Here is a 21082-nt window from a genome sequence, read left to right as displayed (position 1 = left end):
AAAACATGCTTGTGCATGTATACACTTGTACTAAGAAAATATCTTCATTTTATTTCCTTTCTTTTCCCTTTATTATGTGACATAAGATTTATTGACTTTACATCAGCATTTAAGTATTGTTAACTTTATGTAATAGTATTTGGGTTGGGGATTGGCACGTTTCTGGTTGTATGAAGGATAGTTGTATTATGTTAGGTATAATTATCACCTTATTATTGTCTTTATTTGAAGGTTATGTATGATCTCAGGAGATGTGTACGGGTTCAAGTCGACAAGGCATGGACCTGTGGTGGTCAATACTGAGTGTCAACTCCATTGGATTGAAGGATACAAGGTATTGATCCTGGGTGTGTCTGTGAGGGTGTTGCCAAAGGAGATTAGCATTTGAGTCAGTGGTCTGGGAAAGGCAGACCCACCCTTAATCTGGGTGGGCACAATCTAATCAGCAGCCAGTGGAGATAGAATATAAACAGGCAGAAAAATGTGAAAAGAGAGACTGACCTAGCCTCCCAGCCTACATCTTTCTCCTGTGCTGGATGCTTCCTGTCTTCGAATATCAGACTCCAAGTTCTTCAGTTTTGGAGCTCGGGCTGGCTCTCCTTTCTCCTCAGCCTCCAGATGCCCTATTGTGGGACCTTGTGATCACGTGAGTTAATACTTAATAAACTCCCCTTTACATATATATCTATTCCATTAGTGCTGTCCCTCCAGAGAACGCTGACTGAAGAACTTGGAGTTCATACATCAGGAACATGTATTAGCTCAAGTAATGGCCCCAGCAAATCCCCTGAGGTTTGTCTTGTCATCATCCCTTCCATTTTATAGTTGGGCAAATTAAGGCTCAGAGAGGCAGAGATATTTGCCTGAGCTTACACAGAGAGTACTGCTTCCAGGGAGTCTGACCCCAGAACACATGATTTTAAGAGCTTAAACCCCACTGCTTACTAATAAACTTAAAGGACTGGGTATAATTGGCTTTCTTTTTCTTTCTTTCTTTCTTTTTTTTTTTTTTGTGACAGAGTCTCTCTTTGTAGCCCAGGCTGGAGTGCAGTGGCACGATCTTGACTGCCCACAACCTCTACCTCCTGGGTTCAAGTGATTATCCTGCTTCGGCCTCCGAGTAACTGGGATTATAGGCGTGGGCCATCACATCTAGCTAGGTATAGTTGACTTTCTACAAATGCTACTGTTCCTCTTTCCTACTCTATCCAACACATTTATTTGCCTATCAACATTATCAATAAGTTAGATAAAGGAGGTAGGTGTAGTAGAAAGAGAAATAGTGAATCTTTTGAATAGTAGAATCAAACACCCACAGATTTGGGGCAGGCTGGAGTGAGGGACTAAATCTAACATGATGGAACCTAGGATAGATGCCCTGCTTTTAGATATTGAAAACTACCACAGAGGTGACAGGAGGAGCATCAAGCACTTGCATAAAAGGGATTTGGGCAAAATGTGAATTAATGGTGTACCTAGATCACTAGTAACTGGATCACAGAAGGACCCAGCGATATGTGAGATGGCCATGACTTGGCCATCTGTCTGCTCTTCTCCGTTCTAGAAGGCCATGAGGGCTTGACCCAAATTAGCAGGTAGTTCACAACCCAGTTTCTCAAACAAATGTCTGTACATGTACAAACACTTTTTTAAAACACTTCACGTAATAAACGTGAAGATATCATCTAATTTGTGTTCTGAAGTTAAATTCCTGTGAGATCCACTGGCAGATGAGCTAATGTACATGAAAAAGGCAACAATCCACCTCAGCCTCCCGAAGTGCTAGGATTACAGGCATGAGCCAGGCATGGTGGCGCACACCTGTAATCCCAGCTGCTCAGGGAGCTGAGGCAGGAGAATTGCTTGAACCCAGGAGGTGGAGGTTGCAGTGAGCCAAGATCGTGCCATTGCACTCCAGCCTGGGCGACACAGCAAGATTCCGTCTCAAAAAAAAATAAATAAATAAGTGACAGCAGCAGCATCAACAACCATTTCTGGAAAACCTCCTATGCACTGTGCACTTTACTCAAAGTTTTGCATGCATTATTTGATTTCGTGTTCACAAGAAGTAAATGTAGTGGGTCCTTGTCTTGCTTCTCTCTTAGTTGAGGAAATGGGGCTCAGACGGATTATATTATTTACCCAATACCACGTGCTTAGTAAAAGGAAGTGGAATGTAAAATGAATCAAATCCAGAAGGTGGTATATCAGGAATCACTGGCTGACTGAGGGCCTTGAATAACCCACAGATTGATTGGTCAATGGGCCCCTGGCCACTAGTGGCCAGGCTCTGGAGACTGCTTTACCAAGTGGTTCTGGCTAGCTCTCGATGCACGGCGGCATACCCTATCACTGCCTGGAGATAGATTTTCTACCCCAAAGCATGACAGCATCTCCTAAGTGTTACTGTCACTGGCTCAGTAATAAAAAGGATGATTTCTCTGGTTTTCTAAGCATGTAGAAGATGAGATAGTGTCACATGTAATAAAGCTCAGAAAGGCCATAATATCCTGAGGTTCTGCCTCATCATTCTTCCAGTTCATCTAAACAAGTTCAGCTCTGCTCCCATGTTGCATTTATCAAAACATGATGTGGAGGTGAAAATTCAGCTGCTGTAGTTTAGCAGGTTGCCCTGAATCTTGCCAGGAGAGCTTAAGGGAGCCAGAGAATCACAGCGTTCCAGGTCCTCCTCCTGTTTAGTTACAAACCCTGAAGTACTTTTCTCCGACCAAACTGTAAAAATGTTCTCAGCTCCAAGGGGCTTGTGTAATTTTTTTCCAGCATAGGCCTCAGGTAGAACGAGCATTTATACCTCTGTTCTGGGGTCTCTGGGGGTGCACTCTGCCTCTTGCTGTCTCCTCTTCCATGGTGCACTGGGAAGATTCCCACATTTGGTCACCAACTTGTTTTTTGACTTTGAGCAAAATTGCCCTTGAAAAGACCCAAGGTTGTTAAGTTACTTTAATACCTTTGTTTCCCTATTGTAAAATTAGGAGGTTCATTCCTTCAACAAAAATTTTTATTACTTCCCATGTGTTGGGTGCCTTAGGGCCAAGTACCAAAGATATGCTTGTGAGCAAATCTGGACATGCTCTCTTCCCTGAAAAGTTGGAGTGTCTCATGGACCAAAGGGTTGGGACTGAGTGACTGTTCAGGGCTTTCCAGGGTTTCCCATGCAGCAACTCATTGTCCCTCACCACCCCGTGAGGCAGGCATTATCATCTTCAGTAAAGAGATGAGGGGATGAGGCTCAGAGATGGTAAGTAACTTTCCCAACCTCCCACAGCAAGTCAACACACACTGGTGAACTCACATCCATTCTTTCTGCTTCCAAAGCCCACCATTTCTCCAGTGCTCTGATTTGCTACCTTAAGGACAAGGAAGCTAATGTTTACCAGATTATCACCTCCACTGTGTGGATGAAGGACCTCAGACTCAAAAAGGTCAGGGGCCCACTCAGTGTCACAGCCGGTGCACGTGGGAGGCATAGGAACTTAGGCCTGCTCTATGTCTCAAAGAGCCCACTGTGGGCTTCAACTCCCTTGGCTTTGGCTCCCTGGGTTGTTAACAGAGCTCATGATTGACCACAGTAAGTTGCCCCCTTCTGTTTATGTATTGTTTTGTCTCCCTGTGTCTCAGTCATTCATCCCAGAAACCCCAACTGTTCTGACGTCATTAATTGCCTCTTGATATGATTTGGCTGTGTCCCTACCCAAATCTCATTTTGAGTTGTAGTTCTCATAATCCCTACATATCATGGGAGGGAGTCAGTGGGAGGTATTTGAATCAGGGGGGCAGTTACCTCCATGCTGTTCTTGTGATAGTGAGTGAGTTCTCATGAGTTCTGATGGTTCTATAAGGGACTTTCCCCCCACTTTGCTCAGCATTTCTCTTTGCTGCTGCCATGTGAAGGACATGTTTTCTTCCCCTTCCACCATGATTGTAAGTTTCCTGAGGCCTCTCCAGCTGTGCTGAATTGTGAGTCAATTAAACCTCCTTCCTTTATAAAATACCCAGTCTCAGGTATGTCTTTATTAGCAGTGTGAGAATGGACTAATACACTTCTCCTCCTAGCCAGCACACAGTTGGTGCTCAGTAAACACTGGTTAAACAAATAAGTTAATACTAATGATCAACCTCCAGAAAGCAAAGCCCACCCCCTGTGGCAAATATTCTATTTCTTAGCCTGGAAAGTAAAACCATAAGCTAAAGCTAGTACCAGTTCCTCCTGAGCTAGCATGACCAGAAGAAAACTAACCAGCCTCCTACAGGACATTTGAGAGATGCTCCAATCAAGGAAGCCTAGGACTTTCATTTGTACACCAGGCTTTGTTTATGGAATAAACAGGGCCACTTACAATGCATTCTGGCCTGGATTAAGATGAACTTCAGGTCCTCTAGCAAGGGTGGATTTGTATTGACATGCAACACAGGGGGCCCAGGTGGCGTTCTAGGACCCTGGATTGGTGCTTTGTTTGGGCTTCCCCCAACCTTACAGTAGCCCTGTAGATATCCAGATGGCTGGGGCCTGGCTTCCATAGGGCCTCACCTCTCAGGGGCTCAGCTAAGAGCTGTGTGGGCTGAGTTGCGGAAGGCAGTGAGAGGAAGGAGGCCCAGGTACTACAGGGGCTTGGATGCTGAGGTTCAGCATGAAAGATTCTCCTTCTGCACCAGCAAACATTTGCAAACCTCTTTCCTTTGTAAAATACCCAGTCTCAGGTATGTCTTTATTTAATTTGCAGGTTAATTATTTTTCTAAAGAGCAGCCTTCATCCTCTCTCACCCTCTGCTGTTTTACCCATCTGTGTGAACTACCAAGTTTAAGGGAAAAATAATGCTAAGAGCACAGGAACAATGCCATCTCCAAAAGGAGTGGGCTGTAATTTTAATATACAGATGCTAAATAAAACCTCAGTTTTTCAGGACATAAGGGTTTCCTGAGCTTCACAGCTGTGAGCAGAGATGGCCAGGCATTTATTTCATTTGACTGTGCAGTCCAGATTCTTACTGTCCACTGACAGCCCATTAAAGGAAGCTGCACCTGCATTTATTAGAAGAGACAGAAGGAAAATTCCAGGTCTCAGTGCCTTCATAGCCAGGTGGAAGAGCTGGACTCTTAACAAAAGAAGCTGAAAACAGGCTAAGAAAGAGAAGGGCTCACAGGTTAGTGAGGGAGGGCCAAGGGCATGGTGAAGGCTTTTACAGAACACCTGAATCTTGAAGGGGATGCGGACGTAATAGGAATTGTACCTTATGTTCCCTTCGGTATTTCAATTATCACGGCAACATTATAAGGTAGACATTGCAAGCAACATTTTTCAGATTACAAACTGAGGTCCAAAGCACAGAGAATTTGTCTGCAAACTTCATAGCAAAGCCTGGACTCAAACATTGCTTCGTGCGATTCCAAGTTCGGTATTCATGTCCTCATGAAACCTTTGCCAGATGTCTCCCATGTGCCTGATCTGCATTAGGTATAAGTTGCATGAAGAGGTGAGACCCCATCTCTGACCTCAGGGGTTTCTGCTCTAGAGAAGAATGATCTAAACACCCACACTGTGAGGTTGGGGCTGGGAGCTTGGAGCTGGGGGCTGGGATTTGAAAGATGCCTGGATGTCTGCCAGGGGACTGTGGCAAGGGCACTTGAGGTTTTAGACAAAATCCATGAGCAAGGTCATAGAACGCAGAGCTGGACTTGAGGTGGGGTGAGGAAGAGGAGCATGTATTTGGGATGGGTAGAGAATAATAAGAGCTAATCTTTACTCAGAGCTTGTTATTTTCCAGGCACTGCTCTAACTGCTTTTCCCAAGGTGGCTCCTTGAATCCTCACAAACCTCTCAAATAGTGACTGTTATTCCGTCATCTTCATTCATACAGGGTCTTGCTCTGTTACCCAGGCTGGAGTGCAGTGGTGTAATCATAGCTCACTGAAGCCTGATCACAGCTCACTGCAGCCTTGACCTCCTGGGCTCAAGCAAACCTCCTGCCTCAGCCTCCTGAGCTGGAATTACAGGTGCCCACCACTAGACCTAGCTAATCTAAATTTTTTTTTTTTTTGTAGAGATGGCACTCACCATGTTGCCCAGGCAGGTCCCCAACTCCTGGCCTCAAGTGATCCTCCTGCCTTGGCCTCTTATAATGTTGGGATTACAGGCATGAGCCACTCTGTCCAGCCTCATTCCCTCAGCTTACTGCTGGTGGAGCTAGAGGCACACAGAGATAAGATGACTTGCTAGATTAGGTCCCTCTGCTAGTAAGAGAGGGAGCCAAGATTCACACCTGGGTGGTCTGGCTTCTGAGTCTCCCCAGCCCTGTGCAGAGGAGGAAGTATGTCCAGGAAGGGCAGCATCCACCAAGCATGAGAGCTGGCCAAGACACGGCACCGGGGCTTTGCTCATTCTGCAGTCAATGGACATTTTCCAGTCTAATGTGCCAGGGGTTGTGAAAGGGAAAAACAAAGGAAAATAAGTTAAACTCCAGCAGAGAAGAAAGTACTTTCAAGAACAATGATGACACAAGGAAGAATGTGAATAGCACCTTGAGGGAGATAGAAGAGGTGCCCACACCATCAGCCCCCTGTTTCATGCTCGTTGTTTTATTTATCCCGATTCATTCCCAGGCTCTATTTACAAACTCCCTGTTTTTCCAGAGAAATTCTAATGCCTCTCTGATGCCTGATACAGTGCATTACACCAAGAATATTTTTTTTTTAACAAATGAAGTCCTCTCAGAGCACCCCCTTTGCACACTGAGGGGAAACCTGCCTACCCAAGACTTCTGCACTAACCCATCTTGCCCTGCTTGGGACCACAAGAATCAGCCAGGCCCCTTCCACTTGGCACCCTGTCAGATGCTCAAAGAATGTGATCCTCTCTGGCTACCATATAAGCTAAAAAAATAGAGCTTCCTCCTCTATTGCATCAGTTGAACCTGTCTGTGGAGTCACACCCATTTGACTAGGTTTTTTTCTCTTGGCTACTCCATCCAGTCTCTTCTGCAGGTGCATTTGCCTCTGCTCAGTCATTACATGATAGATTTCTACAAGACAAGGTCTGATGCCTCCTAGATATTTACTCTATTCTTTTTGCCTGGGAGATTTTATCCATGTCCATGGCTTTAATGACCACCTTTAAATATGTATCATCCAAATTTATATGTCTAGTCTGAGCTTTTCCCCCTTTGCTCCAGTCATGTATACACCTGTATCCTTTAAAGCATTTTTTCCCCCTCTGGAAAATTTTAAGCACATATCAAAATAGAACAAGTGAATGAACCACTAATAATTAGAATCTAGTTTCAGCTACTCTTGACTTTGTGCTATTTTGTTTCTTCTATCTCCCTGCTCCTCCTCATCCTCTGCCTGGTTGGTGTAATTTGAAGATGATCCAAATCATCACACTATTTTTTCTGTAAATACTTCAGAATCCACTAGCCTTCTAAATATTTTCCTTTGGCTTTCTTAAAAGTATCTGAAGATCAACTCTTTCAAAATCAAATGTGAGGCTTTCCTCTTTAGAATTGGTCCTCTTCGAGTGTTCTCCAACTCAATGAACATCACCACCCTATATCCTGAGAATTATCCTTGATACATTCCTCTTATCCCTACCCACTGTATATCACCAGCTTCCCTTATCTTGAGTTCTCCCTCTCTATCACCTTACTCCAAACCATTGTTTCTCACCTGGACCATTTGTGATAGTCTTTTGGCCATCTGCCTTTCTCCACTGTGGTCCTACTCCACTTACTCCCCTCCACATTACAGACAAGCGATGTTTTCTTTTTTCATTCAGCAAATATCTACTGAATACTTACTGTGTCCTAGGTATTATAAACAAGATGCTGGCCATGTATTGATTAACAGGTACATTTCTTGTTTATGAAACACACACACACATACACACACACACACGACAATAATATATGTAATTTGAAGTGCTATGAAGGAAATAAAGCTGGGGCTAGACAGTGACGAGGTGCTGTCTTATATAGAGTGGTCTAGAAAGGCCAATTGTGCAAAAACTGATGAATATGAAGGCATTAATCACACCCAAGTCCAAGGGTAGATTATCCCAGCCAGAGAAAACAGTAAGGACGGGGGCCCTGATATATCTCATCTAACAACTTAATTTTCTTCTTGTGAGGGGGAGTTCCTCAATTTTTTAAAAGACTTTACTTTTTTTTAGAACAGTTTTAGGCTCAGCAAAATCGAGAGGAAGATACAGAGATTTCCTACATACCAGAGACTTGTGTCTCTGGCTCTGACCTTGACCCCATTCTCCACTGTGTTCCAGGCATATGGGCCTGTCTCCAGGCCTTTGGACATCCTTCTTGCTGCCACAGAGGCTTTGTACAGAATCCTTGCCTCTGTTTGGCATGTTCCTTTTCCCGCTCCTGCTTCACCTTGTTCTAGTTCAGGCCTCGAATCCTTGATTCTGCCTGTTTTAAGTGGTTCAGGCTGCTGTAAAAAAACACCATAGACTGGGTGGCTTATAAAAAACATACATTTATTTCTAACAGTTCTGGAGGCTGGGAAGATCAGGCTGCCAGCATGGTCAATTCTGGTGAAGGCGCTTTTCTGGGTTGCAGACTGCTGACTTCTCATTGTATCCTCACATGGCAGAAAGAGGGTGAGAGAGCTCTCTGGGGTCCCTTTTATAAGTGCACCAATCCCATTCATGAGGGCTCCATCCTCATGATCTAACTACCTCCCAAAGCTCTCACCTTCTAAGGAGGTGAAGCTTTCAACATAGGAACCTTGCGGGGAACACAAACATTCAGACCATAACACCTCCTTAATAATTACTTCCTTAGTAAAGCCCCAGCCCCCATTCTCCTCTCTCACCCCTCCAATCCTGGTTAAACTTGCTTTGCTATAGCCACCATGGCCTTCTTTTGGCTGTTCAAATGCACCAGCCAACTTACCACTGTCAGCCTCTGTATTGGGTTTACTCTGCCTGCAATGCTCCTTCTCTTGACCTCACAGCTGGCGTTGCTCAGACCTCAGTTGAACTGCCCCAGAGCAGCCATCCAAAGCCACCTAGCCTAAAGTGGCCATGCAATCTCTCCTTCTCATATCCCTCTTTTCTAGTTCTCTGCTAATATTTTTCTTGATTGACTGATTTGATTGATCTCTTCCACTCCACCCCAAATGTAAGCTCCAAGACAGAGGAATATTATCTGTCTTCTTCATCCTGCATCTCCAGGGCCTGAAGTGCATGGTAGGTGCCTAACGACTGTTAAGTGAATGAAGGCATTATATATTTGTGAATGGGGAAGTGCAAGATGAAAGTGGGGCTTAAGGAGAACTACAGATCAATAACATTCAGGGGGATCAAGGAGAGCTTAGATGTAGAGAAAGGAAACCGAAGAAGAATACAGTTCATGGTTTTTCTGTCAATTACATCCCTCCACCACTTGAATCAGTACCTGTGAGGGTGGGGCCCCCACATATGTATATTTTACAAGCTCCTCAGGAGATTCTGATCCTCAGCAGGGCTGAGAAGAATGAGGCTAGATGAGCTATAACGGTGCTAGTACTTATAATAAAAAAGTAAAAAAAAATCCAACTTGGTAAAATTAATTTTATAGTATATTTTATTTAACCCAACATAATCCAAAATATTATTTCAGCGTGTCATAAATATAAAAATTATCAATGAGATAGTTTGTATTTTTTTTCATTAATAATCCTTCAAAATCAGTGTGTAGCTCATGCTTATAGCACATTGCCATTCAGACTGGCCATAACCTAAGAACTCAGTAATCATGAGGGGTCAGGGTCCCGTACTAGATGGTGCAGAACCACAGGTCCCTTCTGGCTCTGGTGTCTGGCAGCTGATTCGAGCACAGTGAGGAGACTCCTGTAATTCCCAAAGCAGCCTGGCGTGTACTGGGGATCACATTTCCTCCTTGTTCTTATTAACATCTCTGTTCTCTCAAGATCTGCTTTGTCTTGACTCTGGATTAATTTCTCTTTGCTGTCTGTTGGTAACTGAGAATCCCCAGCCTAGATCAAAGATATCTTGCTAACCTGTTTCTTTTCTTGAGTGAACATGTTGCAGGATCTGATTTTTAACCAGTGGATGTCACTGTTTACTCAAAAGAGGGTCCTTGGAGGAGACAGTCTAATCCAGGGATGAACGTAAAAACAGTAGTCATTGTCTCATCTTCCTTTCTATTAGTGTTTCCCTTCTAATTTGAAGCCGTATTAGGTTTTTAGGAAGGGAAATGTAAGTGGTTAGTGCTGGTTCACTTGTGCTGTCTAGAGCATTTGTTGGTCTTAGAGATTTGAAACCTCATTTAATAAAAGGTGCAGTCCATAATTACAAGGCAAATAGTAACAAAGTAGGCTGGGTGCGGTGGCTCACGCCTGTAATCCCAGCACTTTGGGAGATCAAGGTGGGAGGACCGTTTGAGCCCAGGAGTTTGAGACCAGCTTGGCCAATATAGTGAGACCTCATCTCTGCGAAAAAATCAAAGAATTACCTGGGTGTGCTTGCATGTGCCTATAGTCCCAGCTACTCGGCAGGCTGAAGCAGGAGGATTGTTTCAGCCCATGATATCAAGGCTGCAGTGGGCTGTGATTGTGCCACTGCATTCCAGCCTGGGTGACAGAGTAAGACTCTGTCACAAAATAAATACATAAATAAAAAAACTGGCCTGGTGCGGTGGCTCATGCCTGTAATCCCGGCATTTTGGGAGGCTGAGATGGACAGATTGCTTGAGTTCAGGGGTTCGAGACAAACCTGGGCAACATGGTGAAACCCCATCTCTACTAAAAATACAAAATAATTAGCTGAGCATGGTGATGTGTGCCTGTGGTCCCAGCTAATGGGGGGCTGAGGTGGGAGAATCACTTGTACCTGGGAGGCGGAGGTTGCAGTGAGCCGAGATCACACCACTGCACTCCAGCCTGAACAACAGAGTGAGACACTGCCTCAAAAAACGAAACAAAACAAGAGCCTAAGTTAATTATAGTAAAAAAAAAAATCCCTGAACTGCTCTTTTAAAAAGAAGAGTTCTGTATTTCTGCAAAGCAGAGGTCACAAACAGCCTGTAGCCAAGTCTGCTGCTGTGTGACCAGCACAATGTTTGAAAAACAATTGAGCTAACATTTGCATTGGAGGGTGATGCAAACATTTGATTTCTGTCTTTGCCTCAAATATGAAATCTGGCCCTGTTAGACTCACACCCTACAAGGCCACAGCAGGGATGATGCTCGGTTGCTTCTTGTAAATTGTCATGTCCTCTTTTTCCCACAGGCCTCACCACTCCCAGCAACTCCCCAGACCAGGTCACTTCATCTATTCAGGTTGGCAGCCCAATCTCTGTTGGCATTTGCAGTTTAGATTGCTGTTAAAACCTGTTTCTTGGAGTAGAAACAAATATGGAAGCATTAATTGTTTTAGTAGACATCTGAAGGGTGGGATGATTTGGAAACAGACAACAGAAGATTGGTTTTAAAGATCTTTTTCTGGCTTTAGGTTTGGGGTTGAATAATTCTTGGCTCAGGTTAGGACTAGCCAGGCTGTTGCTTGAAACTACCTTCAGAATTACAGCTGTCTGTGGTTGTCATGAGCTCTCCAAGGTAGCCCAGGGTATGGGAGATGGAAGGAAAATGGGTTAGCCAAGGTAGGACCTTTGATGCCACTGTTGGGGGCTGGGTGAGGATTGACCCCATTGGCCTCCCCTCACCTTCAATCCCATAAGTGGCAAGCCAGGATCCTCTTTTACCTTTCTCTAAGGTGATTAGTCTCAAACTTGAGTGAGCCTCAGAGTCACTTGAAGGGCTTGTTAACTACAAGCTGGACCCAACTCGCAGAACTTGATTCAAGAGGTCCAGTGTAGGGCTTGAGAATTCACATTTCTAACACAGTCTCAGGATATGCTGCTTCTGTTGATCCTGCAACTACACTTTGAAAACACTGGTTTCAAAACACTGGCTTTTGAGGTCAAAGTGAGATTGTTTCAAAGGCAAAAGAGATGTGTGTGTGTGTGTGTGTGTGTGTGAAAGAGAGAGAGAGGATGAGACAGAGGATATATTGAAAACAAGCTCTTGATTTCTGTTCCAGAATACGTGTGATACAAGAGTTAGTACATTCCCAAAGATTGAAGAATGAATTCAGGCACAAGCAACACTTCTGAGACGGTCCTGGCTTTTTCTTATCAATGCGTTTGATACACTTCTCAAGAAAAAAGACACTACCATTGGGCAGCCTCTACCTCTAGGGCTCATTACCTGACAGTGAATGAAGTGACCTTTTTCTTAAAAGGACAGCAAACAGCAACCACTGGCTGGTCTTCTACTGCTTCTGCCACTGCTTCTGACAGTGCAATGCAGAGGGAGGGGGCGAGGCTCTGGAGCAGGATAAGTTGACATTTACTGAGTGCTTCCTGTCTGCCAGTAGCTGTGCTATATGCTTACTTGCAACATCTCATGCAAATCTTCAAACCATCCCAGGAGATATGCACTCTATATAATCCCATTTTGTAGTTGAAGAAGCTGCCTCAGAGCTATTAAGTAACATCTCTAAAGCCACACAGCTGGTGGGCAATGCCCAGGGTTTGATCTGGGGCCATTTGACTCTACAGCTGGAGCTCCCAACCATGGCTTCTCAAGCTAGAAAAGGCTTGAAGTGTAGTAGTGCCTCTAAGAAGCTGTGGGAAAGGATAACTGATTTTCTCCTTTGTGTCTTTAACTTCCTCTGCAGCAACATGGTAACAAGAATACTACTTCCTAGATTATTGTACAAATTAAATAGGGCACAGTCTGTATGTCATCAATATATCTTTGTGTTGATGAGTATTAATATACTTCCTTCTTTCCATCCTTGTATCTCTTGAGTGATTTGCCCTATGCCTCAAAGCATGCACTCATTGCGCATTCTTGTGCACCTACTGTGTGCACTGTGAACCAGCAGACGTGGTCCCTGCAGAATGTTGTCAAGAAGGAGCCACAGATTGATAAGCCAGTGGTCAACTCTTCATCTCCAAGTGCAGATCTTCCAGGCTTCTCACATTCAACTTGCCTCCCCACCTGTTACTCTCCATAGATGCTGGTGTTCCCTGTTTTGACTGGCAGTACCACCTACCATTCTATGAGCCAGTAGCCTGCCTGCAACCCCTCACCACCATACATCTCCTTCAGATATGAAACTCCTTATTTGAGCAGGACTTAAGTTTTATGGAAAATTCTACCTGGACAATCTCTGCCTCCTATGGGATTGTCTATTTCTCTGCCAGTCTTGATCCTTCCAATACAGTCTCCATGTGGCTCTGAGCATGAGTGTTCTGTTCTGAATGCACCTTTGCACCCATTGTCACCTGTGCCAGGTTCTGCAGCAGTTCCTTCCTGCCCTCAGGCCCGTGCCCAGCCTCCAAAACTCCCAGCCTCCCAGACACACATCCTCAATGGTGCCCAGCCCACTGCCCTGTCTGGCCTCACTCTCCAGTGACATCTTCTCATTTCCTAGCAACCTCAACCCCTTGGAACCTGTCTGCTCACTTTACTAGCTTGTGCCTCCATGAATTTTCTGAGGACACTGTCTTTGTCAGGAATGCCCCGCCCAGCCCTGCCCTTCGCTCACTCCTACTCATTCTTTCCCAGTAGCTCAGGAGGCTGCCTTGACAGAAGGCCTTTGGGCTTCCCAGTTTGGGTCAAGTTCTTCTGTGCTCCAGACATGTCTTTATTTCTACATTCAAGTTGAGACTAATCAGCCATGGCCTGGGCTCCCAAGAGCTGGGCACATGGAAATGGGCAGGGGAGCTGGCTGGGTGGAGGTCTCCTGGGGTGTGGGGGGGTTTGGAGCATTTACAGCTGCAGTGTCATGCACCTGTGAGCACCTCGGCTCGACAGGAGGGCCTCTGGGGTGGCCTTTGGTGCTTCAGGGCTCAGAGGCTTAAAAAACTGCGGGAGAGGTCAGCATCTTTATTTCAAGACCTTTCTCTCTGACATTTCTACCCTGAAATGCCACTTCTACTGCACCACATGGAGACACATGTCCAAGAGGGCTTGACCTACTCAGAGTCCTGGTGATCCGTCAGAGGGAGGCAAGCTGATCCTGCCTTCCAGATGGGGGCCCCTGGACAGTAGCGAACATCGGCTGCAGGCCTGTGCTTGCCAGCCCTGCCTGCTTGCTGGCCTTTCCCTTCTCCCAGCTCCCTCTCTTGCACAAACACAAGCCATTAATTAGACCAGGACCTTTGTTTCCTGAGCCCCTCCCTCCAGCTCCTTTCCCAGCAGGCACCTGAGGGGGTCCCTTGTGACTCAGTGGGGGTGCTGGTGACAGCACTGGGAGTTGGGGATGGGGTATGATGGGGACCTAAGCAGTGGCTCCTGATTCCTCTTCTATATCATGGGCTTCAGGGGCTCTGAGACAGACTGCAGGGCCTTCTTACTTTTAGAGATCTGGGGAACATTGGTATATTTGTTTGACAGGGATTTCAGGCCCCACAGTCAAGTAAAAATGGCCCCAGGACTCCTTGTAGGGAACCAGGGAGGGTTGGGAGAAAGCTGTCTTTCTTGAAAGAGTATATGTTTTTTTGAAAGCAGCTCCCTGCTGTTTTGTATCCTGTTAACAGAACCAAAGACAATACGCATTGTAGACTGAATCAGCTCACAGCCACACTCTTCCATCTCTCACTTAATTTGATTCTTTACCAACCCTGTGAGATAGAGGGGCAAAGACAGGCAATAGGCTCCCTCCTTTATAGATGAGGAAACTGAGGCACAAGGAGTAATATTTGCCGAGTGTTTGCAATTTGCTAAACATTTGCATGTAAATAGTCACATTTGATTCTTACAAACCAGACTCCAAGGTAAATAAGGGATATGTTAATAACATCTTCAAAAACTATTATTGCATTTTTATATATGCTTGGCACCATTTATGATAATTAAATATAGTGTTATTAGGCAATAATCTTATTGGAGATGTTATTATCCTCAACTTGTCCAGCACTTACTTAGACTCTGATAAATAAAATAACTACCTCTGTGACACAGGGGGGTCTATGTCAGAATTGGTACAAGAACTCAGACTACCATGTCTTCATTGTAAAAGTCTGTCTACTACTGGTCCACAGCCATGTGCTTGAGCTCCCTTCTAGAATTCTTTCTGGTACTTCTTTAGTCTTTGAACATGAGCAGGCTTTCAGTTATTGCAGGAAGAGGATTCTCTGCCCCCCAGTCCCCGACTCCACGCTGCTAGAAGGCTGGGGAGAAAGGTTGATGGTGCCTGGGACAGAAAGACTACATGTCCACTCCTATGTGAGAAGGAGGTAAAATCTGGACAACACTCCCAAATGTAGGAGGGTAATGTCTCCACTGAGCAACTCATTCTGCCCTGGGAAATACTTTAGTTTTTTTCCCAGGCCTTTTCTGGCTCCCAGATTTGTTTGCTGGGAATTAATATTTGTTAAGCACCAAAGCCATTGCAACTTCATTTTTAACTCGAATTTCCTGCTGAGACAAGTAATATTATCCTAAACTTATAAATTAAGACTTTTGAGATACAGATAAGTTAAATAATTTGCTTCAGTTCATGCAGCATGTTAAATCTGCATGTTAAGTAGCAGGGATTTGAATCTCAGCCTTGTTGACCTCAAAGTCCCCCAAATAATCTACTTTGTTATCACTGAGGAGCTGAAAAGCTTGCAGTCTATACTATACAGTGCCTTTGAGCAAATTTGGAAAAAGTGTCACCCTTGGGCACATGAAATTAGAAAAAAGGTGCCAATTCTAGGCACATCCCCAGGACATGTGGGTCAGGGAGCCAAGGCAAGCGGCATCTCTTCCAGGCCCAAAGCACAGCATGAACCGGAGGGATGGGCCAGATTTCCATCTCACTGGCTACCTCAGCAAGTGCCACTGTGTACTGCATAACCTGTGAACTGGAGAAAATGATTCCTTCCGGAGCCTTAGCCTGTGGTGGTCAGAGATAGAAGGATCATGCTTGCCCTCACACAAAGGTGTCCAGGCATCCTGGTATATCATCAAACTGGGTTTGAATTCTGGCTCTACAGCTCTTCCAAGTCCTGCCAACCAGGATAAATCATTTAACCCTCTGTGCCTCAGTCTTCCTCCTAGGGCTGTTGTGAGCACTAAATAAGATATCCCTTATCATGTGCATGCTCAGTGCAGGCCACACCAGCTCTCAGTGTTTGCTGTCAGCATAGGAAGCATTGTCTGGGGGCTCCTTTCAAATCAGTTAGCAATGCTTTGTCAATGAGCCTGCTTTCCAGACTTTCTTTTCATCAGCTGCTTTGGCAGGGTAATCAGAGGCCCATGAGGATCTAATTAGAGACGGATAAACACATCAGGGAAAGAACAAGACACTCATTATTGGTGAGTGCACTCAAGGTAAAGTTATCATGAAGCTCAGCTCTCATCTGTAGGTACAAAGCACAGATGGAAATATCTGAGAAGTGAGTTCTTCTACCTCCTATCTCCATATCTCTATTCATCCTTCCAAACCCCAGCTTAGATGACTCATCCTTCATAAAGTGTTCCATAGTCCCTGATCCCTTTGATACATTAAATCTTCAGTTCTACTTTAGGACATTTTTGCATATACATCTAACATGTACTTATTTATTTGCTAATTAATTCAACTGTTTATGCAACTAGTACTTAATGAGTAAAATGAGCATAAACTACTACGAGTACTACTACATAGTACTACTATGATTACTTAATGAGTACCTACTATGTGCAAGGTATGGGGGATGTTCATAGGTGAAGAACTTTGGATCCTCTTTTTTCTCGTCATTTTGGCCCCTGGCTATCTTAGGTAGAATGCACATTCTGTTCCTGAACCTAATCCAAATCCTGGAACTCACTCATCACTGTCCTCTCTCCTGCAGTAACTTCAACAGCATGGCTGAGGATACCAGAGGAGCCATGAAATGAGAGTGACCATCTTACTGATCGAATTCACATGCAGGAAGCAGCAGAGGCTGTGAGGTGAAGACGGAGGGAAAGTGGGCACATGAGCCATGCTGGGAAGGCTGGCAGTCCATGGTAGGGGCTCAGACCTGAGGGTCCGCGGACCAGGGCTGTGAGTAGGGCATACAGCAGCTGATTCTGCCATCCCCACTCCCCAAGTGTTAGTGCTTCCGCTGGCTGGGAAGGCTTTAGTGCAGCTGCTCTTATGGCTCTGCATGTAGGTGTCTGTGCAACGAGGAAGAGAAGTGGGAAGGAAAAAAACCCCCCAAAAACAGAAACAGCTGGTGAAGGAGGCTAGCTCAGCAATAAGGGCATTGCTGAAGCAACCAATAGCCTTGACCTACAAGGAACATTAAACCATCTTGACAGCAACCATTTTGTGCTGCAAAATACAGAGAGACACTGGAGACAAGGCAGCTCCAGGAGGGGCCTGGGGCTAGATGGGTGGAGAATTTCTGCATATCATCAGGATTTTTATTAGTAATTACCTTGCAAGGGAGAGTACCAAGGACAGAGGCAGGCCGAGAAAGGCCACTTGGGAAAGTCCATGAAGACAGCAGTCTGATGTGGTAATAACTAGCCCGAGATGAAATCTCATTTCATTCTGCTGACAAATCTCCATGGAACTGAGTCCCAGCTTTGCTCTCATTCACAATAGAACACACCTGGTTTGAATTCCAGCTCTGTTTTCATTAGAGGTGGGATCCTGACCAAGTTATTTAATCTCTCTGGAGCTATTGTTTCTACCTCTGCAAAATGAGAGTCCTAATAGCTGTAGGGGATTAGAGACAATATATATAAAACATCTTGCACAGTGTCTAGCAGGGAGTAGCCACAACTCAATAAAATGTAGCTATTATAATTTGTGGGAGAGAGTAATGGTGGTGTTAGTATGAGTGCACACTAGCTGTTGGAACAAAGAAATCTCAGTCTCAGTTGCATAAAACAGGAAAAATCTGCTTCTTGCACATGTAACAATCCAATACAGGACTGAAGGTCAGAGAGTGTTTTCTTCCATGTGTTGACTCAGGGACCCAAGCTCTTTCCTGTTGTTGCTCTACCATCAGATCCCATAGCCACAGCTGGTCACATGGCTTCTTGGAGAAGGGGTGGGAAGCTTCAGCAATGACTGGGAACTCCCTCCCAGAAAATACTGCATACTGTTGAAGGAGGTGCACATATTTTGGGTGGATTGTTAGCTGGCCCTGCACCAGTAGTAGGAGAAGAGTGACAGTTTGGGATGAAGCAGATGCCTTAGGACAGAGCCAGGCTCAAAATTGTAATTGATCGGCAAACCCCCCACCCATTCTGAGTAACCTGGCTAGGATTAGCTCTGTCCTAAGGCATCGGCTTCATCCCAAACTGTCACTCCTCTGCAGAGCTAATCCAACAACACTGACATTATTCAGGAGCTTGTTTGACATGCAAAATCACAAGTCCCACCCCAGACCACCTGAGTCAGAATGTGCATTTAGGATCCCCTGCAGAGATTCTGATTTAGGAGGGCTGATGTGAGATTCTGCCTTGTTTCTAACAACCTCTCAGGTGTCACCGATGTTGCTGGTGCATGGGTACACTTCAGCGGCAAGCACGAAAAGGACCTGATTACAGAAACTCAACTTCTCCCTGGACAAAATGAGATTTTTCCGGTGATTATATGGCAGTGGGAGGTGGGCATCTCACCCTCCCCTCCTTGTGCTTGTGGTCACCTACTATGATGACCACATAGGGTGGGTGGCATTTCTGCAAAAAGAGGGTTAAGTAGTATTCCCTGTTCTTGTTTTGTCTAAGAGAGGCAGAAATCCTGAGACCACCCACAGAAACCCTGCAGCTATGTATTTACTGTTATATGGTGGCTGAGCAGAGAGACACTTGCTCTTTTCAGATGTATGGTTAGAATCCATCTCTGATGGACATGAATCTCTGTCTAGCTGAGATTTACTTGCAATTGTCTGCAGTGAGAAATGTTAGTTAATGAAGCCTGTGCTACAGTCACACAGGTAATCACCCTCTTCCCTCTTCTCACCCTTCTTTACCCCCACGACAGTTCATTCTTTTGGAAAAATTCATTAACCTACAGTAACACTATTCACCAGTGACAACTCTAAGAAAAAGCAGGCTCGTGTTTCTTCTTACAGACTATTCTCTTAGTTCTCTGAGAATTGCACACATTTTAGAAGAAAAAAATATCCTTGACTTGAGAGCAGTGCTTCTCATGTAAATGCTGCCTAGAAGTAATTCTGGCCTGTATTACAAGCTGATGGCCAAGGTTTTCACCCTGAAGCTGCAGGGTGAAGGGTAGAGAGAAACATAATTTCCACCCCTCACACACTGTTGCACCATGCACTGTACTTTGAACATGTAGCTCTCTAATCTTCTAAATTACCCTGCAATTAAGGGAAGGGAAGTGATATTTATTTTACTACGTACTCTGCTTTGTGCTAGGCACATTGACCATCTAATCTGTTTGCAATTCTAAGGACTGGACATTTGTGTGTGTGTGTGTGTGTGTGTCTGAGTGTGATCATTTATTTTATAGATGAAGAAAGTGAGGGTTGAGGATTGACTAAGTAAACTACAGATCCAGGGTTTAAACCCAACTCTACCCATACCGAAACTTACACTCTTTTGACTTCATTACAGTGTCACTGTAAATAAAGAACAAGCAAAGACTTTTAGAAGTGTGGACTGCTCTTCCGTAGTTCCTAGATCCACGGGACTGCTCAGCTTAGGGGTCTAGGAGCAGTCTAGTATGGCAGCTAAAACTGTGGACTCTGAGTCAATCCAACTGTGTTTATAATAATTCCTGCCTCAACTGGGAGTCATAATCAAATCCTTTAACCTGTCAGAGCCTCAGTTTCCTCAGCTGTAAAATGGGAATAGCAATAGTATTGCTCTTATAGGAATAATGTGAGGAATCATGGGACATCAGCTTAAACGTTTTAGTGTAGTGTCAGATACAAAATAAGAGCCCAGCAAATGCTAATAATTGTTAATAATGTTAGTATGATTAGAGTCAAGCTCCTTTCACTGAAAGGGACAGACATCACTCAATTCAGATCACATGATTAGGGCGGGGTCGCTGCAGAGCTGTGGGGAGCAGCCCGGAAGGTTGGACCTCGAGGTTCCTTTGCCCATCTCCCTGGGGTGCATGTCATCCTCACATCTGCATCTCTCAGATCTGGGTCACCCTTCTCTTGACCAGTGTCCTGTGTTTACTCCCCTTGCTCTATATCCAATAAGGCTGCCTAAGGCCTGAGTCTACGTACCATGTTATCCTCAGTACCTGCTATCAATTACTGATCGATTTCCAGGATGTAATTTAAAATTAATGAGAGCATCTGATTAGTCGAAGACCAGCCAATACATCGACATCTTCAGTCTGGCATTTGCGGGCTGTGTTGGATGAGGTTTACTCTCTGCTCTAGGGACTGGCTCCCCATGAAAGGGCTAAGGGTGAGGTGAGAAGTAAAGTATCTAGCACAGATATATGAATTATTTCTTTCAGTGTGTTCTGGAATCTTCTATTTTCTTTTTTCCTGTCCTTCAACCTATTCCTCACTTTAACAATTAATTGGCTTATTGAAAGATAAGAATTTGAGGTAGTATCTAAGGTATGAAAACCATTTCCCCAGAAATGATGACAAGCAGAGAGGGTATTTGCATATGTTTGGGCTTTTACTAGAAGGACTGACCTGTGCTTTAAGGCTTAAGTGACTTCGTTGGAACATTAGACTCTGTACATTGTCTGGGCAGACCTCATAGGTGATTCTTGGTTTCTGTCTGTCTCTTAAGACTTTAGACATAATTGCTGATATTTTTCATTAAAGAAGAATTTTCTTGGAGAAAATTACTTTCTTATCATTTTGCCTTTTTCATTACCTGAAGGTCATTGGCACATTCTGAATCCTGAATTTTGTCTTTCAGTTTCAGGACCTAATTCCCTGATTGAGATTAGAGGGTAGAGCATTAGAGAATAAACTATGGGAGGTTAGCTGATATTTCCAAAATTCAGGAGTGACCGATTAAGGAGCTCCAGTTTTTTATCTTAAAGGAAAGGAGCCAGCCATGTGGCTAATCCTAAATCTTAAACTAGGATTTTCTATTTCCTTCTATACCCACTAGGCTATGTTGAAA

Source organism: Pan paniscus, chromosome 8 (genome assembly GCF_029289425.2).
Source record: "Pan paniscus chromosome 8, NHGRI_mPanPan1-v2.0_pri, whole genome shotgun sequence".
In the NCBI taxonomy this organism is placed as follows: Eukaryota; Metazoa; Chordata; class Mammalia; order Primates; family Hominidae; genus Pan; species Pan paniscus.
The sequence above is the reverse complement of the archived record's forward strand: the minus strand, read 5'-3'. Positions refer to the sequence as shown.